This window comes from Eumetopias jubatus, unplaced genomic scaffold, assembly GCF_037043125.1.
Source record: "Eumetopias jubatus isolate StellerSeaLion01/CBP00866 unplaced genomic scaffold, mEumJub1_p1.0 scaffold_6, whole genome shotgun sequence".
In the NCBI taxonomy this organism is placed as follows: domain Eukaryota; kingdom Metazoa; phylum Chordata; class Mammalia; order Carnivora; family Otariidae; genus Eumetopias; species Eumetopias jubatus.
The window spans coordinates 105901428-105923028 of NW_028274812.1; the positions used below are offsets into that span (position 1 = coordinate 105901428).

General features: G+C 40.8%; 1 protein-coding gene across 3 annotated transcripts in view; it reads left to right on the top strand.

The window, feature by feature from the left end:
* SUPT3H (SPT3 homolog, SAGA and STAGA complex component) overlaps nt 1–21601 on the top strand; it is a 548140-nt gene that overhangs the window by 495038 nt on the left and 31501 nt on the right. The gene's annotated exons all lie outside the window — the stretch shown is intronic.

A 21601-nucleotide genomic window follows, 5' to 3' on the forward strand; every position in this document is an offset into this window, starting at 1 on the left:
TGGTTTGGATTTAAAATAGATTCTCCGGGGACCCCTGGGTGGCTCCATCGGTTAAGTGTCCAACTCTTCATTTGGGCTCAGGTCATGATCTCAGGGTCCTGAGATTGAGCCCTGCATCTGCCTCCGTGCTCAGCAGGGAGTCTGCTTGAGATTCTCTCTCTCTCCCTCTGCACACATTCTCTCTCTTTCTCTCCCTCTCTCTCAAATAAATAAATCTTTAAAAAATAAATAAAATAAAATAAGATAGATTCTCTGTTCTCCAATTCTCCAGTCTTTTCCACTAATTGTGATTCCGCTTTGGGTGACCACCCAAGTACAATCTCATTGTCGCCAATGCAGTTATTACATTGGGATGCTCCATGGCCACAGACAGTGCAAACATCATTGGAGCCATTTTAAAAAGCGAGGTGAAACCAGAAATCTTGATTACTTTTACTGTTCTTATTGTTTGTTTTGTTTTCAAATATAACCAGACGTTATTTCTCAGAGGTTGTGTGTTTCAAAACAAAATGTCCTTGAATGTCTGTACAATTCCCAAACAGTGCTTTACTCAAAATATTTTTAAAATTCCTCTCGAGTAATTATCTTTAGAGCTTGCAACACATTCTGTCAAAAAGCCTCAGTTGTGACAAACTGATCACATTATTTTTACTAACACACCATATAGTTGTAGATTCAAACTACTACTGACAGAAAAAGAAAAATTATGGAATAGATTGTCTTGTGACTCCTCAGCGGCTATGTATAGTGAAACTAAATTGATGCAGAAAATTGAAGAAACGTTAAAGAAAACTGTCTTAAGTATTGACTGGTAATAATAGATTATTACCATTTCTGGATGTCACTGGCACATTTCCACTGTATCAACATCAGTAAGAATATTTACGTTCGTATACTCTAAGTTTACCTAGTGGAAAAGTTAAATAAAATGTTCTATAAGAACACTTTTTTAACAAAATAATGTTCAGTTATTACATTCAATTTTTATATTTTATATTATTTTTAAGTGTTATAAAAATGTATTATTTTATTGCCCTATAAAACACACAAGCTTATTAACCCGGTTTTCTTGGTCTATTTATGAGAATGTTTTATCAAAATGGATATTTTAAATGTTATAAAGATGTAATGCTGTGCTAAATTAGACTATAAATGATTAATTTGGAAAACAAATACATTTTTATTATTTTTCTAGAATGCCTTTATGTTATAATAGGCAACTATTAGGAAGAAAGATGCCTTCTGTGTGCATATATGCTATCTTTAGGCGTGCCACGCCGAAATGAATAATTGAGTTAACGCTTGTCCAAATTTAAGTGTAGGTTTTTGTGTTTATACTTACCCTTTTATATATTTACACACATTGTGTATTTGATCAGAAGACTCTGGTTTAGTTTTTATCCTGTATGGGTAAATTGATTTGTGATTTAAAAAAAAAAAAAAATGAGTAGAGAGAAAAGTACAGAGTCAGAAAACTGGAGCTGAATTCTTCAGAGATTTCAGTAAAGGGAAAGAAATTAGATTTTTGGCTGCTAACACTTAGCTCAAGGGGTTTGATTTAATGACGCTGCGTGGCGTGGCTTTGAAAAGAGCAGAAATCAAGAGGCTTGGGCTTAAAAGTCCTTGGACTTTGCCACTAATCTCTCTGAAGGACCTCAGACAAATCACTTGACCTCTGTGAGCTTCTGTTTGCTCATCTGTAAAGTGAGAGTTTTGACGACATGGTTGCTAAAACCCCTTCGAGCTATAACATTCCTCATCATTCTAACTCTGAATGTACTAATTCACATCTTCTTTTCCCTGTGTGTTATTTGCATGCAGACTACCCAAATACCCACAGATGTTTAACTTCCAGACTTTGTGTTAGTCAGCTTGGGCTGCCATCACGAAATACCATAGACTAGGGGGCTTAAACGACAGACATTTATTTTCTCACAGTTCTGGAGGCTGGGACGTCCAAGACCAAGGTGCTGGCCAGCTCGGTTCCTGGTGAGAGTGCTCTTCCTGGCTTGCAAATGGCCACTTTCTTGCTCTCTCCTCATGTGGTCTGTTCTCGGTGTGAGGGCATGGGGAGAGAGAGAGAGAGAGAGAGAGGTCTTTCTCTCCCTCTTAGAAAGTTACCAGTCCTATCACATTAGGACCTTATCCTTGTGATTTCATTTAAGCTTAATTCCCTCCTAAAAACTCTGTCTCCAAATACAGTCACATTGGGCATTGGGGCTTCAACAGATGAACTTTGGGAGAACAGAGCAGCTCTTCTAGATATTTCGCTCTAGAAATATCTAGATCCTCTCTTCATTCCAGGTGGTTTGTACTGACTTTCCTCCTTTTTAGGTTAAGAAGCAAAAACCTAAAGTTTCATGAGCTTCCAAAATCAGTCAGAGAAAATACACTATCAACAAATGTGTAAAAGGAATAGGGGTAGCTTGATGAAACTTTTAAGCAATATTTTATTATGGAAACTTTGTAACATAAAGCACACAGGCATATAGAAAAGTTGGTAGGAGTTTATAACGAATACCCATATATCCGCCAACTGTATCCACACTTAATATTTTATTCTTGTTTTCTTGCACAGCTGTCCATCCTCCATTCATCCATCAACTATCTTTTTTTTATGCCTTTCAAAGTAAATTGCAGACATCAACACTTAAGCATTGAGCTAAAGTTCAGTCTTCTTTTTTTTTTTAAAGATTTTATTTATTCATTTAACTGACAGGGAGAGAGAGAGACAGCGTGAGAGGGAACACAAGCAGGGGGAGTGGAAGAGGGAGAAGCAGGCCTCCGGCTGAGCAGGGAGCCCGGTGCAGGGCTCGATCCCAGGACCCCAGGATCATGACCCGAGCTGAAGGCAGTCGCCCAAGCACCTGAGCCACCCAGGCGCCCCCAGTCTTTCTTCTTTTAAGATAAAATTTTCATACAATGAAATGCCAAATCTTAAGTGTACCATTCTGATGAAATTCTTTTAGATCACCATTTTAAATCTTGCTGTGTTCTATATGCATAGTTAAGGAAAGAGTTATGAGAAAAGGACATAGTTCCATTAGTAGAAGCTATTTATAAGTTAATTCTAGTTGTTAAAATCACCATTATTTAAATCAGTAAAAAGGACAGAGCTGGGAAGTGGGAGGGAGAAATGAAGAGAAATACTGGAATCTTTAAAAAGAAGAAGAAGAAGAAGAAGGGACGCCTGAGTGGCTCAGTTGGTTGAGCATTTGATTCTTGATTTTGCCTCAGGTCATGATATGAGGTCCTGAGATCCAGCCCTACGTCAGGCTCCACACTGCTGAGCATGGAGCCTGCTTGAGTTTCTCTCTCTCCCTCTGCCCCCACCCCCCATGCTTGCTCACTCCTCTCTCTCAAAAACATAAATAAATAAAAAAATTTTTAAAAGGCAAATTTGGCAGATGATTAGGAAAAGACTTGTGATAGGCATTTGGGTACAATGTACCTACACACATGAATGATTTGCTTTCTACCTTTGCCTTGCAAGTTTGAGGGCAGGGAAATGGAAAAAAAAAAGATGTCGTTTCTGCTTTTTGCTGTCATCCCCAGAAATTCTTTCTCAGCTAACTGAAGAGAATTTTCACTTGGTTCCTGACACATGGTTTGTTACCTTGTTAAACATTCCTAGGTGAGTGAAAATGAATCACTATCCTTAGCAGTCAGAGGTCCTTTTCTAGGGACACCTTAAGTGGTGGTTATGAGATAATTATGCTAGATCTTCTAATGGGTCGTGTGCAGCTCTCTCTAAAGGAGGTAGAAGATTGCAGGCAGGTCAGAAAAGGGCTTTCTCATGCGTTGGTGTGCATAACTGGTTTAGATTTCTTTGTATATATAATATATAAAAATATCATTGTATAATACAGCTATATGTGTGTGTGTGTGTGTGTGTGTGTGTATTTGTATTTATTGTCTGAGTCTGTTAGGCACACTTGTCAATGTACCTCTTTTGCTAGTCCCTGAATTTGTTGTAGATTTCTCAGAACAGTTGCAATTTAAAGTCAGTCTGAATCCACTGGAGCCTTCGTTGCTCTTAGTGGTTTCCATCTCAGCCCTTTGCTCTCCGCTCAGAGTTTACCACTGTCTTCAGGAGTCCTGCCGGCATTCACAGCATCCATGGCTATTTTTCTCCAAAGTCACTTGAAGCGAACATCCAGGCATTGGAAGGTGTTGTTTGTGTAGGCAGCAGTTGGTAAAGAAGGGCTTTTTGGGTATTGCCATAGTCCTTGGGGTGTGATACGCTATCTGTCTTTCCAAGCAGGCACTCTGGGCGTCGGCGGGGGTGGGGGGCGGGGGGGGGGGGACAAAGCAGTGTATTCTCAGTGCTGAGAGTTGCTGACTTTTGGCGTTGGGACAAGAGCTGGTGCTGCTAGAGATGGCCTGCCTTTCTCAGCACCGTTCCTGCCGTCCACAAGGACACAGAGTCTCATCGGCACTCCCATCCTCCTGCTGACCACCTCGCACGGTGGCAGTGGGTCATCAAAATGTCAGGGAGATTGGCCCCTTTTCCTCAGAGCAATCCAGAGTGACAGAGGGCAGCCAGAATCAGCAGTGGGTCCATCATCTGGGCCACCATAGGTTCCCAAGAAATCATCATCACAGAAGCGCAACCTGAAGGAAGAAGCATGAGGGTCAAAGATTGCAGCCATTGGTGTGCAGCTGTGGACCCCCGCTGGAAAGCAGCACTGGGAATCTATGACTAGGTAACCAAGAGTCCATCTTCTCTGGAGGTTGGAGCAAACACCGGGATGTGCAGGAAGTGGTTACCGGGGCAAAGTGCCGCCCCACAGGCAGCACTAAGGAGCTCCAAAGAAGGGGAGACAGGCACAAGTCAGTCAGTGGGTGTGGGACCAGCGGCGGACAGAAATGACACCTGAAAGAATCCCAACAGTAGAGCCCTGGCGGGAATGGTGGGTGGCCCGGCAGCTGAACAGGATCTGTGGAATGACAGATGGACAGGGCAGGGGCCAAGCAGACAAAGAAAGCCTCCTCTCATGGATGATTTTCTTGTCACTCTGCAAGACAAAAGTACATGAGACGCAGCCTCATCCAGGCAGGGCGGGTGGGTGACATCATCCTTAAAGGGCTGAAGTGGATGGTTTCATGCTTAGAGTTTTTTTCTTTAAAAAGTATAATTGTGGGGGCAAGGAAAACTGTTTTAAACTTGGTTTTTAAGTTTTACTTTACATTTTCCTGGGGTTTAGTTCTATTTGCTTCCAGCACGGTCCAAATACCTACTTCAAAGCAAATATTCTAACAAGAACTTGTTAAAAGGCAGGGAAACCAGCTCCTGTGGCTTCTTGTACACCAGCTCTGGAGGCACTCACAGAACCCCGTTTGTGACTTGAGTGTAAATGAATCCGAAACCTACAAATTAGATTTCCCTTGAAATACACATGGGTTTAAAACCTTAACGGGAAAAGAACTTGGCAAATCAAATCTGACCATATTCAGTAAAACCTCACTAATTTGCACTAATGACCAAGAGACCCATTGAGAATTACTGAATTTTTGTGAATATGTTAGCATGGGAACAAATACCAAAACAGGGGTTAGGGGGTGAGGAGGTACGGAGAGAGAATGGGGGGGCTGGAATCAAAGTTCTAGCATCAAACAAACATACTTTCTGGTACAATGAAGAATGTATTTGAACGGTTACTGGAATGAAACTCTATAGCTTAATGAGTGCCTTGCTGTGGTATGCCTGACCACTGGGGAGGCAGCCATGTCATACAGCCCGCCTAAGCCAGCAGCTAATGTGCACTTAGGTAAAGAGGCCTTCGCTTTATTGAAAGCGGGGGGGGGGGGTGGTTTTTGCAGGGGTGTGAACCAATGAGATTCTACCATGTGTCATGCACGTTTGTTATGGGCTCACACATGCAGGCTGTGATTGTAAATCAGCATTTTGGGTGGGATTGCTTATTACTGCCTTAAAAAAAAAAAGGAGAACTTGCTGGAAGGGACAGCAAGGGAAGTTGGAATTCCAACTAGTTGATGAGACGTTAGCGAATCATACCTGTAGTAGAAGATCTTTAAATTATTCCGAATTGAAGACTGACGATTTAGTGGCCCTCTATTATGACATGAATTTCATTAATTAAGTTGCATCTTCCTGTATAAGCAACTATCTGAAAAGTTCTTTGAAGATTTAATGATCTATGACCCAAATTTCAGGAATTACAGTGCTTGTTTTTAGTTCATTTCATTGGAGAAATAGGATACTTTTTTCTAGTTGTTATTAATTTAACAACTGCAATTAAAGTACCGTGCTGATGCTTCCTTTCACTTTCCTCTCTGTAGTAGCTAAGAATATCTAGGGCTTGGGTATCCTTTATAATTCCAGAATGGCTCTTAACCAAATGTGCTGTTCCTCTGATTTAAGAACAGCCCCTAGTAATGATTTGTGTTTATACTGATTTTGGTCACTCCTTCTTGCTTGTCTCACTGCGAGCTACTATTTTACCAGCTGAAGAATAATTTAGAACTTCCACTCAAGCAGCCATTGAAGGCTGTGGGGAATAATAAATATGTGTAGCCAGAGCTTTCTCTAGGACATACATCGAGTGAATGGTTTCAGGTCTTAATGGTGCGGCCCCTGGACCAGAAAAGAAGTTGTCACCCTGGCTGATGCAGAAAAAGACTGAGGCTCATTTGAGTCATACGAGAGCCTTCTGCTTTCATCATTTTTAATCTCTTCATTCTTCCCAACTCCCCAGTTGAACAATAAAACACAATTCATGCAGACCTTTTTTGTCATCTCCCCTTCAAGCCAGGGAGTGGGGAAGTAAGACAGTTTGAGGGGTTTGTTCATTAGCATCCCCGTAGGAACTATAGCAAAACAGTTAACTCTTCCCGAGCCCCTAGTTACGCTCCGTGACTCTCAGCTAGACGGTCTGCTTTGCTTACAAAAAAAAAAAAAAAAAAAAAAAAATCCAAGGCCAATGTAGGCTTTCTGAATTCTTTTCTTCTCCACCTCAAAAATACCTCTTGTTTACTTCTCTCTTTCTGGGACCTGTTTCTGAAGAAGCCTTTGTGGCTTCATCAGGCAGATGTCTGCCCCCACTTCTCCCCCTGCTCTCCCCCTCCTCTCCGTATGTGAACAGATTCCAGTCTCCCCGACCCGGGTCCTGTCCTAGACAGCTCAGCTTACTGTTACTGTTACTGCCCTTTGACAGCAGAATTCCTCAGAAGGTTGGAGAACATACTACTTCGCATGGATGACGTACTCCAAGTCTTTACGTCTAATGTTCTGCTTGGTCTTGCCCCTGACAACGTCTCAGAACTCATCCCTCAGCCCCCACCCTCTTGCTCATTCTGCAGTAGCCAGGCTGGCCTTTCTCCTGTGCCTCAAATACTCCCTCAGGGCCTTTCCACTCTAAGGTCTCTCTACCTTGTTTGCTGTTTTGCATCTACCTGCATGGCCTACTTCCTCATTTCCTCGAGGTCTCTCTGGTCCTGTGGTGCCTCAGCAGACAGGCCCTCCCTGACAGCTTACTTGTGCCGCTAGTTCCACCCCCTCTCCACGGTCCCCACTGCCTTCTCCCAAAGCACTTGCCACCCCTACCACACTGTGTATTTATCTGTGTGTGTGCTGTGTATTTGTGTAAGATACCGCAAGAGGGCACGAACTTTGCCTCTTTTGCTCACAGATGCGTTCCCAGCACCTCTGAGAGTGGCTGGTAAGTAGTGGGCACTTGAGGAATAATTAGTGAACGGAAGAAAGATAGACTACAGATACATATAAATATACATATAAATATTCTGCAAGTGTGTACTGACCCTTTCTCTGGTTAACTTTGTTCTTTTGTTGCTTTCGGGTATTTCTTTTTTTTTTAATCAATGATTTTTCAGTTTTTTTCCTCTGCAGGAAAGTTTTAAAGCAGTGTTTAAATGGAGCATTGCTCTTTCTGGCTATACGTTCCTTCTGCTTCATAATAAACAGATATCAAATGATACAGGCAAATCCTTGTTGAGAAGAATCACTTCTTAATTCAGCTTAGAATTAAGATTTGCACGATAAGAGACTAAACTTCAAAGAAATAAGCTGTGCATCAAGGCCTTTTTCAGGATTTTTTTTAAAATCAATTTTTTAGGTCAAGTTTTGCTTTTTTTATTTATTGATTCCCTCTTTCAAGACATGTTTATTGAACTTTCGGGCACTAATATTTTAACAAATATGGAAGACAAAGGCACATTGCCCACAAGACACTTACCGCGCCATTGAAAGAGATAGTAGAAAACTCTATAATCTCGTTATACTGTTTAATTACTGTGGTAATCCTTCACAGGATGAAATGGGAGCAAGTGGAGGTTACTTCACCTATACTCCCGGGGTTCCTGAGGGCTTCACAGGAGAGGGACTGCCCAAGCAGAATTGTGAAGGATAAGAAGTTAGCCAAGCAGGGAAGGAAGAGATGCAGAGGGAACATGAGCAAAAGTAGAATTCCAAAGAGGAGCAGCATTGCCTGGTCAGGAGATTGCCAACAACTCGAGATTATTAAAGCATGAAGTACATGGTGCAGAATTCCTGGAGACACAAGGAAAAGGAAAGCTGGGGGCTAAGGCATGGAGAATGTCATGTTTAGGAGCTTATTCTTTGACAGGCTGTTGACTGAGGGCCTCTAAGCTGGCAAGTGAATATCAGATTTAGAAGGAATAATCCAGCACTTTCAACTTTTTGGTGGTTTTGAAACTTTACCACATAGCTTGTTCTTCACACAAAATCTTACAGGTTAGCCTGATGTCAAAGTCAAGTCAAAGCAGAGTTAAGGCTGGGGTAGAAACCCCAGTTAACCTGCCCAGTTAAGGTTGGGGTAGAAAATTCAGAACCTCCTAGCCTGGCCTCCCCCTGCTCTTCTCCTGGCCCCTTTTGTCAGCTCCTAGGACACCTTCACAGAACCTTTCAGGATACAGACTAGGAGACTAACTCAGAAAGCTCGAGCATCCCACTGAATTAATGGCAAAGCCCAGAACAGAACCAGGCTTCTTGATTCCCAGTTTAGTGCTTTTTTTCCCCTCAGGATAACATACTGTCATTGGAGAAAAATTTGGCTATTGCACACAACAGAAATTCTTCGTTCCTATGACACGGGTACAATATGAGATGAAGAAAGAAAATGCCCAAGTTAGAGTAAATTTTTTACATTTAGTACATGCTAAATCCTTATGCAATTTTTTTAACAGATTCATTAGAATTGGATCCTAGTTCATACAGTTCTGTTTGCCTTTTCATGCTGAGAGAGTACCAAGTTATCCCTCAACTCGAATTTTTAGGAATTAGATGCAGGGTGTTTTCTGTTAAGGCCCCCTACTAATGGAATCCCTCCCCATCAAGTCTTGATAGCGCCTGAGTTTACTGACCTTGTCTAAACAGCATATCATGGCTGAAGCCTGTTATAATGGCAAAAGCAGTGGAATAAGAGTCAGGAGACCCGGTTCTACTCCCAGGCCAGCCATTAAGTGGCTGAATAACATTTGGAAAAGTCACTCAAGCTCAACTGTACAAGGAGAAGTTTGAACTAAATTACGTCAAAGGCCCATTCCAGCTCCTACAATCTGTGATTCTAATTACAGCGCATGTGGTCTCTTATCACTGAGAGTGTTGATGTTTTATAGACTGCCATCAGTTCTCAGTTCTGGTGGTCCTGACTCAAGATAGTTGGTTATATGAAGCAGTTGTTTGTGAGCCTCTCCAAAGAGAAGTGGGCATTTGCTCGTTTACTCATCGGGCCAAAGGATGTATGCTAAGAAAATGTAGCATATGAATTAGCGTACGCTAGTGAAATTTATTTGCAGCTAAACCCCCAGTCTGGGAGTTTGAATGGATTCACTGAAATTCTGGTAGTACATTACCCGTGACCTTGTCAGTGGACAGTCCGGTCTTAGACAGCCTGATTCGGGAACAGGAGGATGTTTATGAGGAGTGCTGCTTAGCTTGGTGAAAATCATGGTATATGAACTCTTCCAGGACTCTCAGAACTGGAGAAGCCCTTCAGAGTCCTTTTCTGAACTCCCCGTTCTCTACTTGATTCTCCCTTCTCCTATTTCTGCAGAAGCCCTTCCTCACTGTGCTATTTAAAGTCCTTCACATCAAGCCCTATGACTTTAAGAATAAGTGTGATATAACAAACAATGACATTATTATATTGTAAGGACAAGAAATAGGGGGTGAGTTATAAAGCAGAACATTTGTATTTACACAGCAGTGTTTTAATAACCAGTAAAATTTTGGAAGAGAACTAGAAAAATAGTTAAAAGATAAATGGACTTATGTTTCAATGTTATGATTTTTCACATACACTAAAGTTCATTTTTACTTTTTTTTTTTTTTCGTAAATCCTTGAATTTCGGACAGGACCCTAGGAGAGTTGTTGGCATCCTTTGGTCAACACATTTGTCAGGGTATTTTCTTTTTTCAATGCCCTTCTATGGTTCTAGTAAGCTATAACCTCATTAGCAACACATTCTGAGGGGTATATTATGATAGCTTTACTACAAAGGGCTTCTGTATTTCAGTTGCCAGGATATAACACTCTTATGACAGGGGAGAAAAAGAAAACTTGCTGGGAAGGGGAAGCTTAGACATTATTTACTCTAAATATTGGAGCTTTCCATCTGAAAGTTTACAGAGGCTAAAGAATTGTTGAATTTGGAGATTTCAAAATAAAAATCTCCAGCGAATGCTAAAAATGTTTCCAGCCTGCAAACAAGTCCTGTTCCCTCCTGTGAGCATTTGCCTTCCGTAGCTCTGGATGAGCCTATAAGTTATTCTCATCACAAATACCTTTCACTAAGAGACACAGTATCACCCTCTTCTGGAATGAAACAAATAGAACATTCTGATGTGGGGCTAGGCAACCTGAGAACAGACTATCAGTTGTGTTGAGTTAGGTGGACTTTTTTTTTTTTTACCTCTTTATATCAAGTATGTTTTTTAGGCTACATCAGGTTAGAGCAGTGCAGACTTTGAAAGGCCCAATCCAAATTAACCTTGGCAATGTTCCAGAAGTGCTGGGAACTGGCAAATTTAAATCATTTTCAACTCCAAATTCTTTTTTCCTTTTACCTTTGGCTTTATGTCATCATATATGAGTTAAAACTATGGAAAAACATGTTATTACTGATTTTACCTCTTCTGGGGCCCTAGACGTGGTCTACATAGGCAGAACGCATTACAATCAATGTCATTGTTCACAAAAGTGTTATATATGGCAAAGAGATCATTAAGTCTTAGCCAACCATAGAAACAAGGCTCTGTTGACACAGTTTAAAAGAATTCTATGCATAAATGCTTTCTCTGGTCCCTATCCATGTACCTGTCACTCTTTAGCATGACAATATGTAGGAGTGTGGTATATTTTCCAGCTGTGGGCGAAGGGTAGGCAACAAGGATAAAGACTGAGCTATAGCTGAACTCAGTACACGAGGTCAAAATGGATGAAATTGCCGCATCTGTAAGTCAAGACCAATTGAATATCAGTAGTTTCATATGATTCAACCTAACAATTATTTGGATCTGTTACCAATTAGTAGTTATCCTTCAATTCACTTTAGTTCCCAGCATATAAACTAAGTTCGCCTAAATTGACAAGCCATTTTCAAAACGAAGCAACTCCAAAAAAGTACTGAAGGTTCTCTGTGCCTCAGTTTCTTTTTTTATTAAGTTTTAGTTTTATTAAGTTTATTCATTTTATTAAGTTCTTAATATATATAATTATCTTCTGTAACATGTTTTTACTTCTCAGTTCCTTCATCTATAAAATGGGGATGGTAATGGCACCTGCCTCATAGGGCTATTGTGAAGGGTAAATGCAAAGGCTTAAAACAGTGCTTGGCACACAAGCAGCACTCAGCAAATTTAGCCGTCATTAACATTGTCATCATTATCAACATCTTACTGATTTGTTCAACAGACAGTTGTGGGCCTGTGACTACATGGCAGGCTAAATGCCACGTGCTCTGACCAAATTTCTGAACAAGCTATGCTGTCGACCCAAAGGAGCTTACAAGCAAGTATATGGCAATTATAATGAAGTGTAGTCATTGCTGGTGTGAGGTCAACAGAGCTGTGGACACACATAGGTGAAGCCTAACTTTAGCCTAACGATAAAAGACAAGGCTTCTTGGAGGATGCATTATCTAAACTGAAACCTAAAGGGGGCACCTGGGTGGCTCAGTCGGTTAAGCATCTGCCTTTGGCGCAGGTCATGATCCCAGGGTCCTGGGATGGAGCCCCGCATCGGGCTCCCTGCTTAGCAGGGAGCTGCTTCTCCCTCTCCCTCTGTGTGCTCGCCAATCTCTCTCTCTCTCTCAAATAAATAAATAAATCTCTAAAAATAAAATAAAAAATAAATAGAAACCTAAAGGACTAGTGAAATCAGTCAAGCAGAAAGGTCCAGAAAGATCAGTCTCATCAGCATGAGTATGAAGTATAGGGGCCTGAGGAAGGGAGAGCGTGATGTGTTCCAAGACCTGCACGTAGTTAAATGTGATGGGAGTGGGGAACAAAATATGAAATCATTACTTCCCTCCTGCTCTGCACTTGTTACCCCGTAACGTTGGCAGGTTTCATCTGTTGCCACTAAAGCAGAAATGTATATGATTTCCACCAGTATGATCAAGAGAGTAATGCCAGTTGCTGATTCGGATAGCTTGACAGCTGCTGACCAAGGGGTTGTAACTATAATGTTTCTGTCCTGTACAGAAGTAGCTACTTTATAAAGGGATTTTTATATGACAGAGGTTCTAGGTAGGAAAAAATGGACTCAAAAAATCTGGACTCTGGAATAAAAAAAGGATATAAAGGAAATGTGTTCATAATGCCACACGCTGGTATCAATCGTAACATGGCTGTAGAAGCTGGATTCCCTGTATATCTGAATTTATCTTAAAAACAAAGTCAGTTAGTGCTGAGCTAACCATGAACACTAAAAATCAGTCTGATTGATGAGGATTGTTTTGGTCCAGAGCAGAGTAAACCAGGAAATGCAAAGGATTGCCGCACACACATTCCTTCCGGCGAGGCTGTTCCTGCAAATAGAACAACCCTTTCCTTCATCAAACCCCTGCACAGTCAGATGATATGCTTTTCTTTCTGCTTTTGTCCTCTTACCACAGTGGAATTTGTATGTCCTTTACAGTACTTTATGTTTGATAAGGGGGTTATAAGTCGTGTCTTACATTTCTATTGTATCTTCAGAATATCTGCCAAAAGAAAAACAAAAAACAGGGTAAAAGGGTAAACCTGTGAAAGAAGCAAAACATAGACAATAACCTGAAACAGAAATGAAAAAGATAATTTACCACTTACTATCCCATTCAGAATCTGCATATTTAATTAAAGGGTATATTTTCTTCGAATTTCTAAAAAGCCTGCTTACTCTTCAGCCTAAATGACTTGGGTTAGTTTATGACAGAGAAAATTGATTGGATTGAAATGTATATCTTTCTCCCATATAATAACATACCGAATTCTGTACTCATAAATGGTAAAGTCCCCACGATTTCTTTATTACAGATTTTATTCCCATTTATGAGTTCCATGTTAAACTGTTAAATCAACAGAATCATCACCTTAGCCTTAAATTAGCATAGCACATCATTAGAGAAAGCAGTACTATACATTTAATTGCTGTTTTTAAAAGTTATGTCATGTTGTCATGCCCTACCTTTGTGTTCATATGTTACCATGTTTAATTTATAAGGAGTTTGTTTAATTTACAACAAGCTTCTGGGCTGCTTCCTGTGGGTCATTCACTCCTGAAAGCCCAACTATTTGGGAATCACTGTGGCTACTGCTCTGCGAATATTTGGAATGTAGTAAAACTAAAGCGAGATCAGATAAGAGGACACATGTTAGAGAATTGGAAAGATAGAAAAACAGTGCAGCATGAAACATCAAACCACATTTTAGGGCACTTTTACTGTATTTCCATAAATACATGTGGGCATTATGTTGCAAATACTTGAAACTGTTTGTTTTCATTTTTTGGCCTGATTTTTTAGCATTGAAGAAACCATGTCTAATGATCTTGAGTCTTCTTAAAGAAAAAGAAATTATATTTTCCCTAATGGGTTGCATGTGTGAGTTCTCTCTGGCAGAAGCACTCTAATTAGTGCGTCGTGTCTCACAGAAGGAATGATCTGTCTTAAAGATGCAGGGGCCACATCTGACTGCCGGAGCTGAGTGCAGAACATTGTGATTTTTTTCAGAGATAAACACCATCTCTTTTCACTTATTCATTCCCTCTCCTTCCTGCTTCTTTGGCTCAAGCAGAAGCAGCAAAGGACAGCTGAGTACAGTTTTCTCCCTTCCTCATCCAGCAAACCATGGAGAAAGATCTTGGCTCCCTGACATTAATAACTTTGCTTCAGCTCTACTTGGAACTATTTGGATGGCTTTTCAAAAATGAGAAAGGTACAATAAAAGAGGCCCAAGCTTCCTGTTTTACTCATAAAGCAGCAGATTCAGCAAAGGCTCGCTCTCCTCTGGGAATGACCATATCCTTCCCTAGAGACCCGAGATTGTACGATATCATGTCCTTGCACAACTTTCATTGAAACTATTAAAAGATGATCAGCTTGAGTAGGCATAGTGGCAGACAATACGAAGCTTTTTGGTCTTGCTACTAAGTAAGAGTAATGGTAGTGTAAATGCTTGGCCGCCTCTGAGACAGAAATGTCCCTCTTCAGAGGAAGGGGGGAAAGCCTAACGGCTGTCCCTGAACCAAAATAGAAAAAAAAAAAAAAAATGTGAACACCTATCTACCAGGCGTGTATAATGCATGAGTGTATCTGTTACGTGTCTGCATTTCACACACATGCTCACAAAACCATGCACACGCCACCTCTTTCATAGTAGCCTTGGCAGTATATTAACTTTTGATTCCCTGCTGTATTCAAGAAACTGGAATTGACCAGGGGTCAAATACTGCGCATTTCATGTTGGTCCCTGTGACTGCACAGCAAGAGTAGTGTGGCAAGATAGAAACAGACCACTCTGTGAATGAAGATGACCGTTTCATTAGGAGAGCAAAATCAGAAAAACCGTGCCTTCTGATTCTGGTTTGCATTAGTTTTCATTTGTTTCTGGGTGCACTAGAGACAGGATGTCTGCTACCCCTTATCTGTTACAGTGCGGGCCAGAAAGCCAGGGAGATGAGAAACTGCTGCCTCAGTAGAAGCGTCTGCCAATCAAAGGTGGCCAGCCCGAGAGATGGATCTCACCTCCTCCTCCACGGCCGAGACCTGGGCGGAGGGGGGCAGAGTTAAGTGCGCAGTGCTCTGTGACCCTCTCTAGAAAGTGCAACGTGCTTACGTACAGTTCCGTGTGATGGAATTTCTTTCTCTCCGGAAGGATCTTGACAAGCTTTGAAATCAGAAAATGTGGTCTCCTCATTGGAGTCTGTCTGGTGTTGGAGAACCAAGAAACTGAAAATTGCAGAACTGAATGGAAAAGAATGAACTCTCCGGTGGCGTCCATTCTCACAGGGACCCCATCGAGAACATATATTGTGCTTCCTCCTTTTTGTTTTTATCTATTAGATAAGAAAATACTATGTTTTATCTCAAGGGGTTTTCTTGGAACTTCAGGCATAGAGCTAATCCTGTTTCATGAGATAGACCTTCGCGTATTTGAAGACAGCTATCGTGTTTCCAGATTCTGTTAGAAAATTTTTAGAAGGTAAAAGAATTATCTAAATGATAAGTTTCTGTTTATCTGTTATATGGATAATATTTTTATGAAGATTTTATTTATGCATCAGAGAGAGTGTCAAAGCAGGGGGATTGACCGGCAGAGGGAGGAACAGAGGGAGAAACAAGCAGGACTCGATCCCAGGACCCTGAGCTCATGACCTGAGCCAGAGGCAGACGCTTAACGACCGAGCCACCCAGGCGCCCCATGAATAATATTTTTAAATCACATTTTAGATATATTAAAAATGCTTGCATTTCTGCTTCAGTGCATTTTTGGTCACGAGCAGGGACTAGAACACAGCACCAAGAGAGTCCAGCAGAAGCTGATCAGAGCTGGGTCCACAGAGGCATAAGGAAAAGAAAGGACTATGGCTGGAGGAAGCAGCAAATGGGGACAGGGAGAGAGGAACCTCCACAGAGGGAGGCCATTCAGCAACGTTGACCCCACTAAGCTGTCCCACTCCAGAACTAAGTCCAACAGAGGAACAGACTGATTCACGGTGTCTACTGCTCAGTATTAGTTTTTCCTGATTCACTGATTGCTTCTTTTCGGAGTAGGTAAAGGATCATTCTGTCTACTGTGACAAGAATGTCTTACAAACCAGAATAGAAGTAAGACCAGTCAGGTGATTGCAAAAGTCCACAGAGAGATGATGGTGTGGTGTATTTTGCTTTGGGGAAAATTGAGTTCAGCCAGTTCTTTTTTGCCTGTTACCACCATCCCTGTATTCATTTTTATTCCACTCAGTACGGGGGGGGGGGGGGGCGGGGGGGGCACCTCTGTTTTACATTCGTAATTTGTTCCTTTTTTTTTAAGATTTATTTATTTACTTGGAGAGAGAGAGAACCCAAGTGGGGAGGGGGGGTGGGGGGGCAGAAAGAGAGGGAGAGAGAGAGAGAGAATCCCCAGCAGACTCTGCACTGAGCACAGAGCCTGATGCAGGGCTCGATCTCATGACCTGAGCCCAAATCAAGAGTTGGACATTCAACTAACTGAGCCACCCAGGCGCCCCACCTTTGTAATTTGTTCTATGTGCATTTCCAAGACCCAAACATAATGCAATTATTCATTTGTCTAAAATACTGCAAGCCATTATGGTGATGTCTGTGCCTTGTTCATATTTCTGTCTCCAGTGCACAGCCCAATGTTAGGTAGCATATATTTATTACATGCATACATTTATTGAGTGCATGTTTCCTATGATGATATTAGAGCTTCCCAAGGGGATCAGTGATTCCAAGGCCAGGATGATATACAGCTTGAGAACATGGGCTCTGGAGCAACCGCCTAAGTTCACATCACGACTGCACTGCTTAGTAGTTACATGACCCTGGGCAAATTACACAGCCTTTCTAATAGCACCCACTTCATAGATTGTTGTAAGAATCGAAAGTGTTAATACACATAAAGTGTTTAGAATAGTGCCCGGCACAGACTCAATACCGTATGTTAGCCTTTATAATTATCATAAAGAAACAAAACCTTATTTCTCTTAATCTCCAGAAGAACAAGGCAGTCATTAGGCAAAATGCTTTCTACAGCCACTAGGACATCATTTAGAAATGCATTGATTTGAAAGGTTCAGTTTATAATTGTTTTGAACCAGGTGGTAGAATGGAACCTCCTGAAGACAAAGCGTGAAAGCAAATTGTTGCATCGTCAGATACTGTTTTAATACATCTTCCTTCTGCCCTCGCTGGAAGGTTAGCTCACAAAGACAAATATGTAAGAAGTAGCATTCATTTTATGCAAATTCACTGCTGATTTTATGGGGAGAACAAGACTATTCGTGTGCTGATGGTCTTTTTGTTAAAAAAAAAAACACTAAAAGGTACAAAATACAGAGAATTTATGAAAATAGTCTGTTCTCCAAAGTGAAGAATGGGCAAATAGAGCATAAATTTTTTAGACGTTGTCACTGCCTTCTAATGCCTGTGACTACTCTTTCTTGGGGGGGGGTGCTGGAAGGGGAGTAGGGAAAGGAAGAAGAGGCATGGGAGCAGAGATAGCTCCTTCTCCACTCAGTTTTCCAAAGGATGAAATCCTTCAATGGCCCTACAATCAGAAGTTAACTAAAAATGTAAAACTGAAGACTTACTGAAATTTGCCCTTAACCATTTTTAGGTAGGTGCCACATTAAATGTTCACAGCTCCATGGCGGAGCTTTTCAGTATAGTTAATGAAATTTGGCAAGGTCTGAGCCTGTCACAGCCTTGCGCAGTGCATAATTAGGGGAAAAATAGAAAAGTGGAATTAGTTGAAAGGTAGAAGAAAGCAAAATGGAAAAGGTGACTAGAGTGGGGATTTTGTCTAGTGTCACCAATAATGACTTGTTCTTAGGTGCCCATTTTCCTAATTCTGGCATAAATATTTTTAAGTACTTGATTCTGAGCCTCTTCCTTCCTTACTAGAATATAATAAAAATTAGCAGCACAAGTCTTTTAAGTTTCCCAAAACTGGAAAATGGAAGATATGGTATCATTACCATGAATTGGTCTTCGAATGTCTGAGGATGCTGGATTTTCCATTTCCTTTGGCACCCAAATTGATAGGAAATACCTTTGGGGCCCCTCTTCTTTAAACAAGGAGTCAATCTTCATCCCTTTGGCAGGGTTAAGTTCCTGGGGAAGGCCTGACAAGTCAAAATGATGTGAGTCAGTTTTGGATTTTCCCATAGAAACTGTGTTAAGGAGTTTATATTTGTGACCAAGGGTTTGATGCCCCCCAGCTTTTTATAGACATAACTCCAGATACCAAGATCTCATCAATGAAATCAATAAAAGAAGGTACACTCGTGTTTCATAACTTAAGACACATTCATGTATTTTTACTGTAAGGCCATAGTTAACCCTATAGGATCGTCTTAAAAATTTTTTTCTATCACATTTTTATTTTAAGAAACTAGAAGGCAACAGTGTGTCTACATTAGTATGGAAATGTAAAAGGCTGTTTAGAGAACATTTTGACACATTTTTTCAAGGAGATGTAGGGCCACTCAGTGATGGCTCTTTGATAAAGAAACCACACTTTTTCTCGTTGCTAATTCCACTGTAGCCAACACAAGCTTTAGAGAATGAGTATTTTGGTGGATCAGTTTGAGGTTGGATTCCTTTCCTTGTAATTACCTTATAAGTCTATCTGTGCTGCCGGCCATAACTGCATTGGTCACCAACCCAAGCATGCTCATTGCTGTGGGTCACATCTGTGTCCTAACAAGACTATCTGTTTACCATTGAAAAAGAAATCTTTTGTATACCCACGTTCTGTTCATTCCACCAGTTTGGAAAACTCTTTTTATCCCTTCCATACTGGTGTGGCTTTATCCTACTCCTGTATTTAGGTAAATTTTGTATACTAATAGTTCAAGAAATATACCTAAAAAGCCTCATGGAAAGGTATTATTCAAAATTATTGAAACCATTCCAGTGAGGAAAGCTAAAAGCTATTCACTTTCTCCGGTCTCTACACATGAAAAGTTCCTCAAGTTCTTAATGCTTATATCTAGAATTCCATCCTATGGACTAAATTCAGTGTCCACGTACACCATCTCTCAGTGGTTACAGACTCATTACATCTTGAGCTCCCAGAAAAGAGAAGACTTAATCTATGAGTGTGATGCCTGCACTGGCAAATCTTGAACATAATCTAAATCTGTGCTTCTAGATGAATCAGGAGCTTCTCATAAATATAAATGTGACTATGCAGGAGGTGACTGCGAGCCATGATAAGTGGTGGTCTCAAAACATCTGTATGTGTTTTGTACATACACACAGATACACTTAGATATATACATACATATGTACATATCATATATAGAAACTATCACAAAGGAAGCCCAACTTCCCCAGACTCTGACTGACAAAGAGCCAAATAATTGAAAAAAAAAAAAAAGAGTTCAGCATTTCAGTCATAAATTTCCAAGACTCATTTCTGTTTGAGAGTGTTTTTGTCTTGCTAACCACAGAGAACAGTTGGAGCAAGTGGATCATTTTATTTTGATTGTTTCTCCGGCACTGGCCCTGAAGGACAGACTTGATGATCTAATAGGCCTTTTCCATCCTTAATATCTATAATTTTGGCTATTCTGTGGCAGCTTCTTATTGCTTTAAATAAGCCATCTTAATTCAAAAAACATACATCTGGATTTGACCTGCCTAATATATGTCAAGAAGTGTGTGTCCCTTCAAAGCCCCCCCAGGGAATCATTAAGAGACTCGAGAACCTGAAAGGAAGCAGGAAAAAAGAGTGTGGAGACTATGAGTCCATTTTTTGTTTATTTAAGTTTTTATTTTTCAATCATGAGATCATCCCTTAGGACTCTTTAAATCTTGTTTAGTTTTGTTTCATTAAAATCTCATCTGAACATTAGTACCTTCTTTCAGTTTTTGGAACTTGTTGATTCGGTTTCTTGGAAGTCATCTTACCATTAAGTAGCATTTTTGTCTCTCAGAATTTGGTCATCGTGTCTGACCAATTCTTGGCCTCAGGACCACTTTACAGCTACGCAGACTTGAATATCTAAAGAGGAAGTGGTGTCTATGCATTGCTCCGAATGTCAGCCAGTGGTGGTCCTCACCAGGTGTGTTGGGAGCATGATTACAAATATAGAGTAACTGGCTTCTTCCCAGCTAAATACATCACCAACACTATGAATTTGCTTTTCTAAATGTATAAATTTGTAGCCTCGACAGTTAGACTTCAGGTCATACATCTGGTTCATCTGCTGGAATTGCTGTCTTTTATTTTTCCTGCACAGTGATTTTCATCTAATATGTAGGTCTTAAAAGCTGTTGTCAGTTAATATTTTCTCCTGCACACATTTAGTGACTTCCTGAGATTATTCTTCCAGACAGGAAGAATCTAGGATTGTGTTTATGTTTATGCTTATTGTCCGTCTGCCTCTGTACTCTTCCAAGAATCATTCAGCCTCAATACTGAATTTCTATTTCTGACCCTTTTTCTGGGTCCTTACCATTATAAGCAGATCAAACCAGGATGGAAATTGGGGTTCATGTGGAGTGCTAATCTCTCCAGCTCTCCTCTGTAGAAGGGTCATATACGTTGCCACAAGAATATAGGATTTTGCATATTGATTCGTTCAACAAATAATTGTTGACCACATATTATCTTCCAGGAACGTCACTGAATTGCATTAATCTGGTTCCATATAGGGTACCTAGTGCTTTAGCTAGAGTTTAGCCTTTAATATCACATTTGAATTGAAAGCGTCACAAGGTAACAAGAAAACCATCTCTCACCTCTGTTCTTCAGAGGAGAGTTGGGTAGAAAGGAGTGGAAAGTGCACTGGGTGTTAGATGTTCTGGTTCCTCATCTGGCCTCTGTCACTGAATTCTGGGAGATGTCGACAAGTCATTTAACCTCCCTGCGCCACATTTTTCTCCTCTAAAATGGGCATAGTAATCCCACCTGCTTTCCAGAACTATGGTGAGGTTCACATGAGATAGTGCTTACAGAAGTACCTTGTCAACCATAAACCGCCACCGTGCAAACATGCACACAAAATACATTGTTACTGATGTCAACCAACTGAAGCTAAATGATGAAGATAAATCAAGGGAAATGTCTCACCAGCAAGCAGTTTGGACTTCTTTAATATCTACCAGTCTCTGATAGGAAAGGTTCACATATAAGCTGGCTGACCAGAAAGCCCTGAGTCCAGTTGCAGAGACCCACACAGCACATGTACACAGAACAGAACTGTAATATGTTTCCTATCACAGGGGTGAAGGCAGTGGGGTATTAAAACTCAGAATAAACCTGAAAAACAAATGTGGGCTTGATTTTTTTCCCCTACATCAGTGCTCCTCCATTCTGACCAAACATTGGGATAGAGATGCCTAGTCCCCACTTTCAGAAATTAATTACCTGAGGGTGCCATCT